Raw genomic sequence first — 12,168 nt, forward strand, 5'->3', positions numbered from 1 at the left:
TGGCAGGAAGATGTGCCAGGGGAGATTCTGGTTGAACTTTAGGAAAAGGTTCTTCACCCAGAGGGTGGTGGAGCACTGGAACAGGGTCCCCAGGAAGGTGTCCCGGCCCCAACCCTGACAGTGTTCAAGAAGAAACTGGACAATGCCCTCAGACACATGGTGTGAACTGTGGAGTTGTAATATGCAGGGACAGCAGTTGGACTCAATGGTTCTTGTGGGTCCCTTCCAACTCAGGACATTCTGTGCTTCTATAAATTGGGGTGGCCGATGGATGTGGGTCAGTCAGTATCTTGGCCAGCTGTAGTCTTTGGTACATCCTCCCCGCGGTGGCTTAGAGGTGTTAGATGAGGGTTGGAGCCACACTAGCTTACTTGCAAAAGAAGGATTTGGGGGAAATGGGAAACAAGTCTGTAGGAAACCAAGATCATCTAATCCAAAAGCGATGCGGTTCAGAAAATATGATGTAGTACTCCTGTGTTTCCCTGAGGACAAGGCAGCACTAGAACACTGAAATACAGTTAAGCTGGAGCTTACTTCTTGCAGAAGTGCAGCCTTGTGGGAAAGACCCACATAGGTCAATTTGTGAAGGACTGTAGCCTGTGAATGGCACTCCATGCTGGAGCAGGGGAACAGCGTGAGTAGGACAGAGTGGCAGAGACAAAGCGCTAGGAACTGACTCCAACCCCTGTTTCCTGTCCCCGTGTGACACCTGTGGAGGGGAGAAGGAGGCAGAAGAGAAGGAATGAAAGACTGGAGTTAAGTCTGGGAGGAAGAGGGGTTTGGAGGGAAAATGTTCTTAGATTTGTTTCTCACTATCCTACTCTATTTTCAACTCACAGTAAATTGATCTTCCCCAAATTGAGTCTATTTTACTAATGCTAGTAATTGATAAGTGATCTCCCTGTCCTTATCTCGACCCATGAGCTTTCTCATTTTATTTTCTCCCCTGTCCTGCTGAGGAGGGGGAGAAGGAGAGTAGCTGGGTGGGCGCCTGGCAGGCAGCCAAGGTCAACCCACCACAGCTCCCTTAGTTATCAAGCCCACCTGGTAGGATGGGTGGGTGGTACCCTGGGTGGACATCTCACTTCTTAGAAAGGCTACAGTACAGAAGGAGGAAGTAATGTGATGTGTTTCTTGTACTTTTTTGTGGTCTACATTCTAGAAAGGCAAGGACAAGTGGAACTTCCCAGCTTGGGCAGTCACACGCAAGTCAAAAATGACTTGTGTTGCAAATTGAATAAAGTCACTAATATCTGAGATACATAAGCAATTGGGTTTTCTGTGACAACTCTCCTGAATATTCAGTACCATTCATATCCAGCTATTATAGTATTTTACCTACTGGCTTCAGCATGTTTATATTAATTATACATTAGAGGGAGCTGCAACAATGTGGATTTTGTTATAAAGTTTTGTGTATATATGATTTAATTCCAAATTTATCAAAATATTGTGCTAAGTTGACAAGCTGATGTAAAGCATTGATTGTCATTGCAAGTGTAAATTTAGCTCTCTGTACGTTCTAACAGAAGTCTTTTTATTATTATTCATGATTTATGATCATCTGCCTTTCATTTTTTTTTTTAACTAAAGATGACAAATTTTTAAACAAACAAATGTTGAGATATTGCCCATGGAAATGATAGTTATTATTGTGAACATCAAAATTCCTACCTGTAAAAAATTCATCTGGAGGATTCAGGTTTTAAGATTGAGGAATTTAAATTTATTTTAAAATATTTTCATGTGTAGTTCATGTCTATGTTAAAAACATACAAAAGAAAATACGTTCATTTGGAGGAGATATGAAACATAATAACATAATAGAATGTGAAACTATTAAGACTGCTCTAATCAACACATAGCTGGTCAAGTAATTCTTGAGTAATTTAATAATTATTGTCACTTCTGTAGTAATTTAATAATTATTGTCACTTCTGTTTCAGACATTCTGTATAAAGTTCTATGTGAATTTTTCTATTCTGGTCTCACAGGCCTCATTTGGACCTTCTCTATTGTGTTTTATTTAATACTAATTGGTTTTTATTATTTCAGAGGGCATTAAACCTAGGATGGTTACCCTTGTTGTTGATAGCAGGTCCATGTGCGCAGTACAGATGAGACACTCTAGATCATTGCCATATTAACATGAAATTAGGAGAGCTAAATAAAATGGCAAATTACATCCTTCCTATTTATTACCTATTAAATTACTTAAGCTATTATTTCTTTTTAATAAACCAGAGTAAAGGTGAATTCTCTAAATGAGATTGCACCGATGGAAAGCCAAGGTGTTTTGCTTTTAAGTTACTTTGCTTGTAAGAGCTGAGACACATGATTAAAAGCAAAATAACTGCTATTATTTAGGGTGCCTTAGGATAATCTCATGGAGAAGGTAAAACAAATTTTCATCAATATTTGTATTTCCTGAACTACCTGGTTTGGAAATATGCATCACATTTATAGGATTCTCTTCCACTTTTTCTTAGAAATCATCTGAAAATGAGGGTTGTGGTGGATGAAAATGGCCATCTTCCCCTGGGAAAATCACTTTCCATTTTGCTGAGTAATCTCTATACATATTTCAAAGGATAGAATAGTTATGCCAAATAATAGCACAGCCTGATTCAGTTACTTAGCAACATTTAATGCTAACAAAAAGAAACCCAAAAGTGATACAGTAGCAGTAACATCATTAGACAGCAGTAGGGAGCTCATGACAATAATGAAGACAGAAGTCATAGTATTTTATAGGTAAAACAAGTAGAAAAGAACACATATTCCAAGCAGTTGTAATTTTTTCCAAGGAGTCAGTTGCCTATAGCTTCATTTTTCAGCAAAGGTACTAACCCGTGAAAGAAAGCAAAGCTTGGACAAAAGCCTCATTGCCCTACGTATTACCTAATGTGTAATTTCCAGTGTATTAAACTGTTCTTCAGAAGTTTCTTCTGTGGTCGGCATAATTTTTTTCCCAAATCTTCATCGTCGTTACTGCCAAAAAAAGAGATAATTCTACTGCTCTTCATTACATTTTTTACTCTCCCCAAATTATGAGAAGATAAATTTAAGTGTGTTAGGATAACTGTAGGTGCGTAAGAGAGCATCCTTCTGGCTGCAGGCCTGGCTGCCGGGGCTCGGGACCAGCTCAGGGGTGGTGCAGCCCAGGGCAGCCCTATTCCCTCTGGGACAGTGGAGACGGCGTGGTGGGAACCAGCCTGGCCTGGCCATGGCACCTCCTGAGCTGGGCCCCAACCTAGACCTGCCAGCTGTTGTCCCAGGTTGAGTTTGGACCTGCCTCACCACTTGTGTGGTGAGTCCACTCTTGGTTGGACCAGGCCCCTGCCTTGGGATGCCTCTTCCCTCCCCAGGCCGCGGGGATGTAATACAATCACAAAAGTTACTCTCCAAAGACCATGGGGGATGAAAAACCTTTATGAAAATAAACAACTTATATGAGCTTTGTGATAAACTGAACTCACAGATACACAGTAGGTTAGTAACAATTACATTCAAATATGTTTTTTCAGCAAAGATTCACAAATCAATGTTGGATGTAGAATTTTAATATGAAAAATGTTTTATTATCTAATAATTCACTGTTGAATGTAAAACCAGATTTATTTTGGTTGGAAGGAATAGTATATAATGTAGGGCCAAGTATTCTGAAAACTAGTAATTATTATTGGAAAAAAAAAAATGGTAACAGTTTGCTGGGAAATAACATTAAGGGAGAAATAAAAGAAGTTTCTGTGTTGCAGTAAAAAACATTATTTTAGTTAAACTCCAGAGAAACAATCTGAAAAACAGCATGTACCATATCTTGAGACAAATCTTTAATTGAAAACACTGGGGCACCAGCAGAAATTACACTGTTTGATCAATGACAGGTTGGATACTTGCAACTAACTCATTCACAGTGGGGGAAATGTGAGGTCAAAACTAAGTTTTAGGAAATAAATTTTCCTTTTTCAAAAAAATATGAGCTTTGCCTATTTAAGAGAGAACTAAGAAAGGAAATAAATTAGTTTAGGAAATTGTTGTATGGCGTAGAATTTCCTGGCAGTTAGAAATCCCTAAGAAATTACTTACAGAAGTGAGATTCATTGCTTTTAAGCTAATGAAGGATGGTGAGAGATTTTTCTAACCTTGTACTTGAAACCTTTAATCAGTAAAAATTTTTTGGAGGCAGACTTCCCATATTGGTAATTTGCCAGCTGTTTTCACCATATTTGTATGCATCCATACAACCAATAATTATTTTGGATCAGTGGTTTAAAATATGTTTATAAGAGAAAGTGATCCCTGCAGCAAAAGGTAGGGACATACAGCTTGAGGAGAAAATGGATCAAAACTGAAGACAGTGTTGTAATAATGAAAATAGATATAAAGTTAATCTACAAAGGAGGATATATCTAACTGTTACAGGAGAGAGATTATCTGTCCTTTTCTTCTCTCTTTCTCTCAGCTTTTCCCATAGGAAGAAAATTGAACGAAGAAATCTAATTTTAAAGAGAAGCTTAATCAGTGTATGAAGGGGGCTGTGTGATGCTGTGGAATCTGAGTGCAGGGAACTGAATGAAAACTACTTGAGGTACTGCAAGGCTAAGAAAAGTATTAACCTATTAGTGTGCTGTTCTACAATGTGATATGCATTGGTGTTTACTAAAACGCTCAACGAAAGGAGATGGCTGCAAGAACTGCTAACTCCGAAGGGGAGGTTTCCAGAGGAAGAGAGAGAGAGAAAATTTGGTGTTTCCAGAGAAAGAGCAAGATAGCTAGAGAGTATTTAGAGAAATCAGATGTTCCTCAGTTGGCTGGACCTGATAACTTGGGTTGCTTAGAGAGTAAGCAATCTTAAAGATACTAGTAGTTACGTAGAAAATGTGAAGGATTGGAGAAATATAGCAGAACTGCAAAAAGGGCAAATACAGCGTCTGTTTAAAAAAAAAAAAAAAAGGAAAAATGGAAAAAAGAGTATAATTTGTAAATTTAACTTCAATTTCTGCTGGAAAACCTGGAACTAATATTATCTCTTTAGTGAGCTGGAATACAGAATAGAGTGTATGCATGGTAAATTGGTAGACAGTAGGAAACTGGCAGGATTTCTAAGAATGCATAAAGATAAGCTAAGAATTAAAAATGACCTTGAAGAAGTGGTCTGAAAACCAGAATTAAATTCCCTATGGGCCTTCTTTTATGTATCCACTCATAATTGTGATAATTGAAACGACTGTCCATGGTATGCTTGTATCCCATCTAGCTATGCCTGTGATTTAACCACTGTTCAATGGAATTGCATAAAACCAAACTAAATTACTAGTGCTATCAGTAACTGTCTTCATTTCAAAAACCAAAGCTGTATCTGATATAACAGTAACATTATTTGGATAAACCTGAGCATTCAGGAAATAAAAAAGAAGGCATTTTGAAGAAAATAACACTGAACTTTACTTAGCTTTTGCTTATGCAGGTGAAGCACCTTTAAATGATGGTCGTGTTAGTCAACTTATGTCATCTTGCTTATTGTAGTGTGAAAACAGAATCAGGCTCTCTGATTTATAAAAAAGTTTGATGGAAGCCAACAAACACATTTTAATCTAAGTGTTTCATCTACATGAGATGCAGAATCCTAACTTGCAGTAATTCAATGTAACAATAAATGTGTTCGTGGTTTACATATATACTCAGTTATTGCACTTTAGCTCACTGGTGTCAAGGAAATGTGTCTCTGGTTTCCTAAATACCGTTTTTCAGGTTTGCTTTCTGAAGTGAACTGCAGAGGCATAGAAAGAGCAAATAAAAAAGAGATAATGAAAAACTGACTTGAGACCCTTAAAGTCAGTGTGTCTGTCCATGGACACAGCAGACTCCAAAGAAATTTCTGAAACAAGCTAACCAATTTCTTACTTCAACTACTTTGATATTATACTTATGTTATTTTTCAGAACTGGAAAATCTGCTCTTAATGGAAATTTCCCTCTGGTAAATTTTTTCATGTTGAACTGAATGGTTTAATTTCTTGACATTTTGGTGGTTTTCAGTATCCATGCCTTATGTTCTTGCAATTTTGACAATATAAAGGAGGTGGAGAAGGAGGCTAGAATGAGCTAGGGGGACAAGGAAGAAGGCAAGGTGTTAAAATAACTGTTCCTGTAGAGGTAGTTATTAATAGCAGCAGGGTTTTGGGATAATCGCATGGTGAACACTGGAGCATTGTAAATTCTGCTGTCGTGTCTCCTTCTGTGGGATGCAGGCTTTGCACTGATGCTCATATTTTTACTACAAACGTAGTTAGTACTGTGGTTTATGTTTATTACCTCATTCCAAGATTTAAAACAAGAAAAAAATGGTGTGACTTTTTGACAAGAAGTGATGTTTTAGTGGCTTTGGAGCATTGAATCATCATAGACATTTGTGTATCAGATTGGTTTTTAATGACTCTTTGAGATGTGTTATGGCTGTCATTAATAGCGACAGACAGATGGATAGATACAGTTTATGCTTTCATCCCTTTCAGGTGTCCACAACAACTTTGAAACCTCGCATTTTCATGCTCTCCTTTCTCAGAAGCTTCCGAGTGACAATGGTTTTCTCTTCACAGCCATTGTTCATTCTTGAACTCAGACTGTTCATGGCTTTAGCCAGAGGGAGTCACTGTCATATTTAAAATGCACCACCTCCTCACAGCAGCTGGGAATCAGTGTTTTTATCTAGTCTTTGTGCACATGCAAACATGCCTATTAGGCTTCTTTTTGAGAAATAAATTGCTGCTATAAACAACACAATGCTGTTTGGTTTTAATAGAGTAATTTGCAGTGCTGCTGAAGGAGAGTGGCACCAATGGATTATCAATCTGACCCAGAGATGAAAAAGCAAGCAAGCTGACAAAGCCTGTAGTTGGTAAAGTATTAGAGCTGTGGGGGTCAGAATAATTTTATCCTTTCTTGGAAGGATGCAAAGATAAGCGATTATAATGTGTGAAACCAAAACCTTGAGGGTGACCATGAGAGAGGTTGCTCTATGGTATATGCTCTATGTATTGTATATTTACGGCTAATTTAACTACTCAAAAGTCTATCAGAGATTATTAGTACATGATCAGTAATTCTATACCTCATCATTAGTAGTGCTCATGATTAGGAATCCTATGTGATCTGTGGTTGTAAAGAGTTCCCTTTGGTGGCACTAAACAGAGGAAGTCTTAAAAAGTGATACATTTTGTGAAATAGGAACACAATATACTTTTATGATCCTTATTCATAAGCTTGCTCACCATGTAATTACAATCCCTAAATTCACATTTGCTATGGAAGAATCTGAAATGCTAGCATTTTATCATTTATGTTAGTTTGTCTAGTAAAGCTTTATGGATTGAACTTCTTGCATTTGGTTTTCTTCTTTGCTTACTGTATTAATATGAACATGACTTTGTATGACAGCCATCCTTACGTGCCATCCAACCCCAAGGGAGTCAAGAAGGATTTTGACCTTTATTTCAAAGGAAATGAATCAGGCTTGTTCATACAGAAGAAAAGCAACTGCATATATGCAACTACAGTTCTGAACTTTGTCATTAGATTCAGTGCCAGCCTAGTACTAAAAACAGTAATGTAAGATCTGAGCAAATTTCAAATTTGTTTTCTTCGTGGTTTCATTTTTTTTTTCCTTGTAAGAAAGAAGAAACAAAAGCAGCATTTTATTCAGATTCACAGGTAGATTTCTGCATAGCTCTTGAGACTGTTCGGCTACACAGAGCAGGACTCTTTGGCAGTCCATTTATCCAGTTCTCAGCAAGGTTTACAACTATTAACTATTAATACATTTTGTCACATATTTATTGGAAAATTTTATTATGATTTTATAGATATCTTACATATAAAATCTGTGAAAACAGATAGGAAATTTTAGAAAACAGTTAAAGGCCTTGTGAATAGCAAATTCTTTTTCTTGGCACATTTTGATAGAAAAGGGAGGATGATAAACTAAACATAGTCATTTTCAGAAGCATATAGGGCTGCATAACACGTAAATTTCATTCATTATTTGAACACAAGCAATATGCAAAGAATTAAATAATTTTAAAAACCTATTAAGATAAAACTGACTCATTAACACCCATATTAGACTAGAGAAACAGCAGGAAGTGAACAATGTGCTTTTCAAACTGAAAAATTATGCTAGCAAGTACCAATAAACAATGTGATTAATCTCACTGATAGCATTGGAAATGCTATTTAGGCTGACACGGCATAGCTAGGTGTACATTTACCCCACCATCTACAGGCGAGAATCATTTACATATTTTTCTCCTGCAAGCACCCTAGTTAAATGAACATTTACTGCAGCAATGATCGCCTCTCCGTACCCAAAGGATAAATGAACATCTTAAAAATTCTGAGAATGGAACGGGAACTACTTTTCTTTGATTCTCATTTTTCTTCTTCCCTTTCTTCTGTTTCTTTCTTCCTACGTCTACTTTCTTGGTTTCAGACCATGCACGTCCCACGCTGCTCCTCAGTAAAAACCGAAGGACTTGCACACAGACAGCAGACAGCAGTGGGCTGGGGACCTGTCTCCGTTCAGCTGGTTTCTGGGTTCTGAGGGGGTTTTTGTTCTTCCCAGTTCTGACCTGAGAAAAAGGCTGCCCTGGACCAGGATTGTCTCCCCAGACTGTGGTCATTCCCTGCTCTTCTGAAGATACAGTGTTTATCATCTAGATCATCCTGTGGGCCCTTTGAGAATACAAAATGGTACCCAATGACTGCATCCACAGCAGCATATTAAACACTTGGAAAATGAATTTTAGGGAAAAGTAGCATTCTTTTACGTCTGACATAACATAACAGGCATCTTGGATGTCACCTGTATATGCCACTAGTATCCCCAAAGGAAACTTTGGGTGTGTACGCTGCTTAAAACATCCCACAGAGCATGTCACCCGTGGTGTGGATCTGGCACTCTGTGGGCTCTGGTTGTTCCAGCTGCTCTTGCAAAAAGACAACCTGAAGGAGAACTTCTAAGGATACTTCATGGAAAACAACCAGAATGCACGATGTATGTGAGGGCAGGATGCAAATTGGAAAGATGTGCTATCTCTAATAATCTATAGGTAATTGTTTCACTTTCCCGAAACTGAAGAATTCCTATAAAGGGGGACATTAGCAGTCACTCCTGATCACTAGTGGTAGGTCTTTGGGATGAACTGGAATCTGGAGCACTCCACCAAAGTGCAGTGAAGATGTAGCCAATTTGTTTAAAGGTATAGCTGACTTAATCCAAGGTGGCCCAAACAAATCCCTTGTATTCTATAATTGTTACAGAGTTCAGCTTCTGTGATGCTACCAGTTGTCAAAACTACTGAAACTGAAAGGAATTGTGCCTAGGTAATGGCAGCAGGATTGCACCCTGTAGAGTTCTGCTTTATGAGATCTCCATCACATTTAAATCAATATGCTTAAAAGAATGTATTTATGATCGTACTAATAATTAATTGTTGCTGTTAACCTCTACCATTATATTAATTCCTCATCTTTGGGAGGATACAGAAGTTACCTCTTGATCATTAGAGTTAGCACATCGTTCTGATTTACCTGCCTGAAAGATATTACAATTTGTTGTTGCTAAATTAAAAACAGTTAATCGCTTTCCTGTATTCATTTATATTAAGGAGATCATTTCCTGATTAAATTTGCTGACACTTCTGAAATGTAACTGCATGCCATGTACTGTTTTTCTGTCTCTACTTTATAGCATGCTTATGTTTTATTCATTCAATTAAATAAGAAGTATGAAGGAAGAAACCATTTAGAACTTAGATGCTCAATCTTTCAGCTCCAGAGTTGGGATCTGTAGAAACCGTATTGGGCATAGTAGAGGTAAGAGGGTCAGGGGGAAAGTGTTTTTCCAACCCTTCAGGCTGTACTAGGTTGTTTTTCTATAGTGACAGGTGAAGTTTCATCCAGATATAACTACTATTTTGGATGTTTATTCCTTTGGTAGTCACTTGGTAGTTATGTTATACTATCTGTGTTAGAATCATAGAATCATTTCAGTTGGAAGAGACCTAGGATCATGGAGTCCAACCATAACCTAACCTAACTCTAGCACTAAACAATGTCCCTAAGAACCTTATCTAAAAGCTTTTTAAACATCTCCAGGGTTGGTGAATCAACCACTTCCCTGGGCAGCCAGGAGTGTTAATCCCATTACAGTATCTGGAATGAAGTGATGCTGTAGAGATTACATCTGTGAGATGAAGTGGGGTGAGTAACTTCAGTCAGAATTTGGGAGAGTGAAGACTGGCCCCAAGATGCTGCTGTTGTTTAAGAAGTTAAGTAGGAGCTGCATCATCTCTTGAATACAGGCTATGTTATTCCTTAATGTTATGGTTCTGTCACACTGGAAAAGCTATTTGCCAAAATATCTGCACTCAGAATCAGTGGAACCCCCAGGTTATGGAGCCCAGTGGCTGCGGATACAGGATTTAGGCTATGTACTTTTAAAAAAGCTCCCATTTATTTCTCAGCGCAGCCTCAATCACATCTCACAGCTCTTGCAGCAGCTGCCCTTCTAGAACATCCAGCTCTTAGTCCTTTTTGTGTGATCACAGAAAGTATATTAGCATTGACAATGCCATCTTAAGTCTAGGACCTTTCCCATGAAGATGCCAATAGTAGTATCCACACATAATTTTGCCCTTCCTGATTAACTGAGATCGCGAGCATTGTGTCATGATTTTCATGGGACAAGCCTTGTACTTGACCTGTTCTGGTCTTGCAGACTTCTTCAGTGCTAAGGGAGCTGAACTGCCTGCACATTTTCTCGTAACATGAATCCAGGGGTTGACAGGATCTTCCTGTGGGTGAAGAAGGAGAAATGAGACAGGTGACAGAATGCTCTGTATGACTTCTACTGTCCTCACCTAAGACCAGCACATCCTTATCCTCACCTTTTATTGTATCCTAGCTGATATAAATGTGGCAGAAAGAGAGGCAGCAGGGTAATTGTAGACATAAAGGGATGATAAAGAGAGGATTTTTCAAATAAGTTTGTGCCAGTCTGGAGAATTCATTTTATATTCATGTCATAAAAGTTACTGAATTAAAGCTAATCTGAAATTATTTACCTTTATTTGAGGCCATCTATTTAATTTCATGCAGTACCAGCCACTGATCTGATTATTTTTAACAATTTTGTGTAGCGTATACATGCCTTGAGGATCAAGTCCATCAAGAGATAGATGTTAGTACAAACTTCAGGGCTTCAAACACTTCAAGAATGTAATGGACCCCACAAACTGTCAGTCCTGGTGGTGAGGAATAGCCTGATGAATTCCAGTGGCAGCAGCAGTGCAGTGGCTGTAAAGCACTGAGTTCAGAGGATGAAAATGTATTAGGCAAGTGCTACATACTTTCACTAATTTATCACAGCACAATCTATCATGCATCTGCTTTTCCTTGGATGAAATTGCCTTCTAGCAACATCAGCACAAATATTTGGAGGAGGACAGAGAAACATATGGCTTGCTGTACTTTACTGACAAATTGCTTCAGCAGAAAGTGTGCCTTTTCATTTACCTTCTCAGCCAATGCTTAAGAGTTAATCACAGCAACTAAGTGCCACTACTGTGCCATATGGAAACAGAGCTAACTGTGTTAGCAGAAATTTAAACACATGTGGGGAGAGTCACAGGAATTATGAGGCCTGGGAGGGTACATTTAATAGTCAGACGGGAACACTTGACAGAAAAGAGAGGAAAAAGTTGCACATTTCACAAATCTTACTCTTTCCAAGACACTCTCTCTTTTGGCTTAAGCTTTTACCTCATATGCTCCATCAAATATCACTGTGCTGCATAAGTTTTAGCTGCTTGGTGGAGTAGACAGCAGTAACATTGAGAATGCAGTCCCATCTCCATGAAGTCAGTGGCCAAAATTTCTCTTTTAATGCAGATTCAATTATATGGAAAATGTTGGCTTACAAACAAACAAGCAAACAAACAAAAACAAACAAACAAACAACAACAACAACAAAAACAACAAAAACCCACAAAAAACCTTTCTTCTATCATTCTAAATATTACAGGAAAATGCCACAACTGGATGCCTCTTCTCCAGTTACTTGCCATTATGATGAATTATTGGGTTGTACTGTGCTTTGGGGTTCTGA

This window comes from Patagioenas fasciata, chromosome 3 (assembly GCF_037038585.1).
Source record: "Patagioenas fasciata isolate bPatFas1 chromosome 3, bPatFas1.hap1, whole genome shotgun sequence".
Lineage (NCBI taxonomy): Eukaryota > Metazoa > Chordata > Aves > Columbiformes > Columbidae > Patagioenas > Patagioenas fasciata.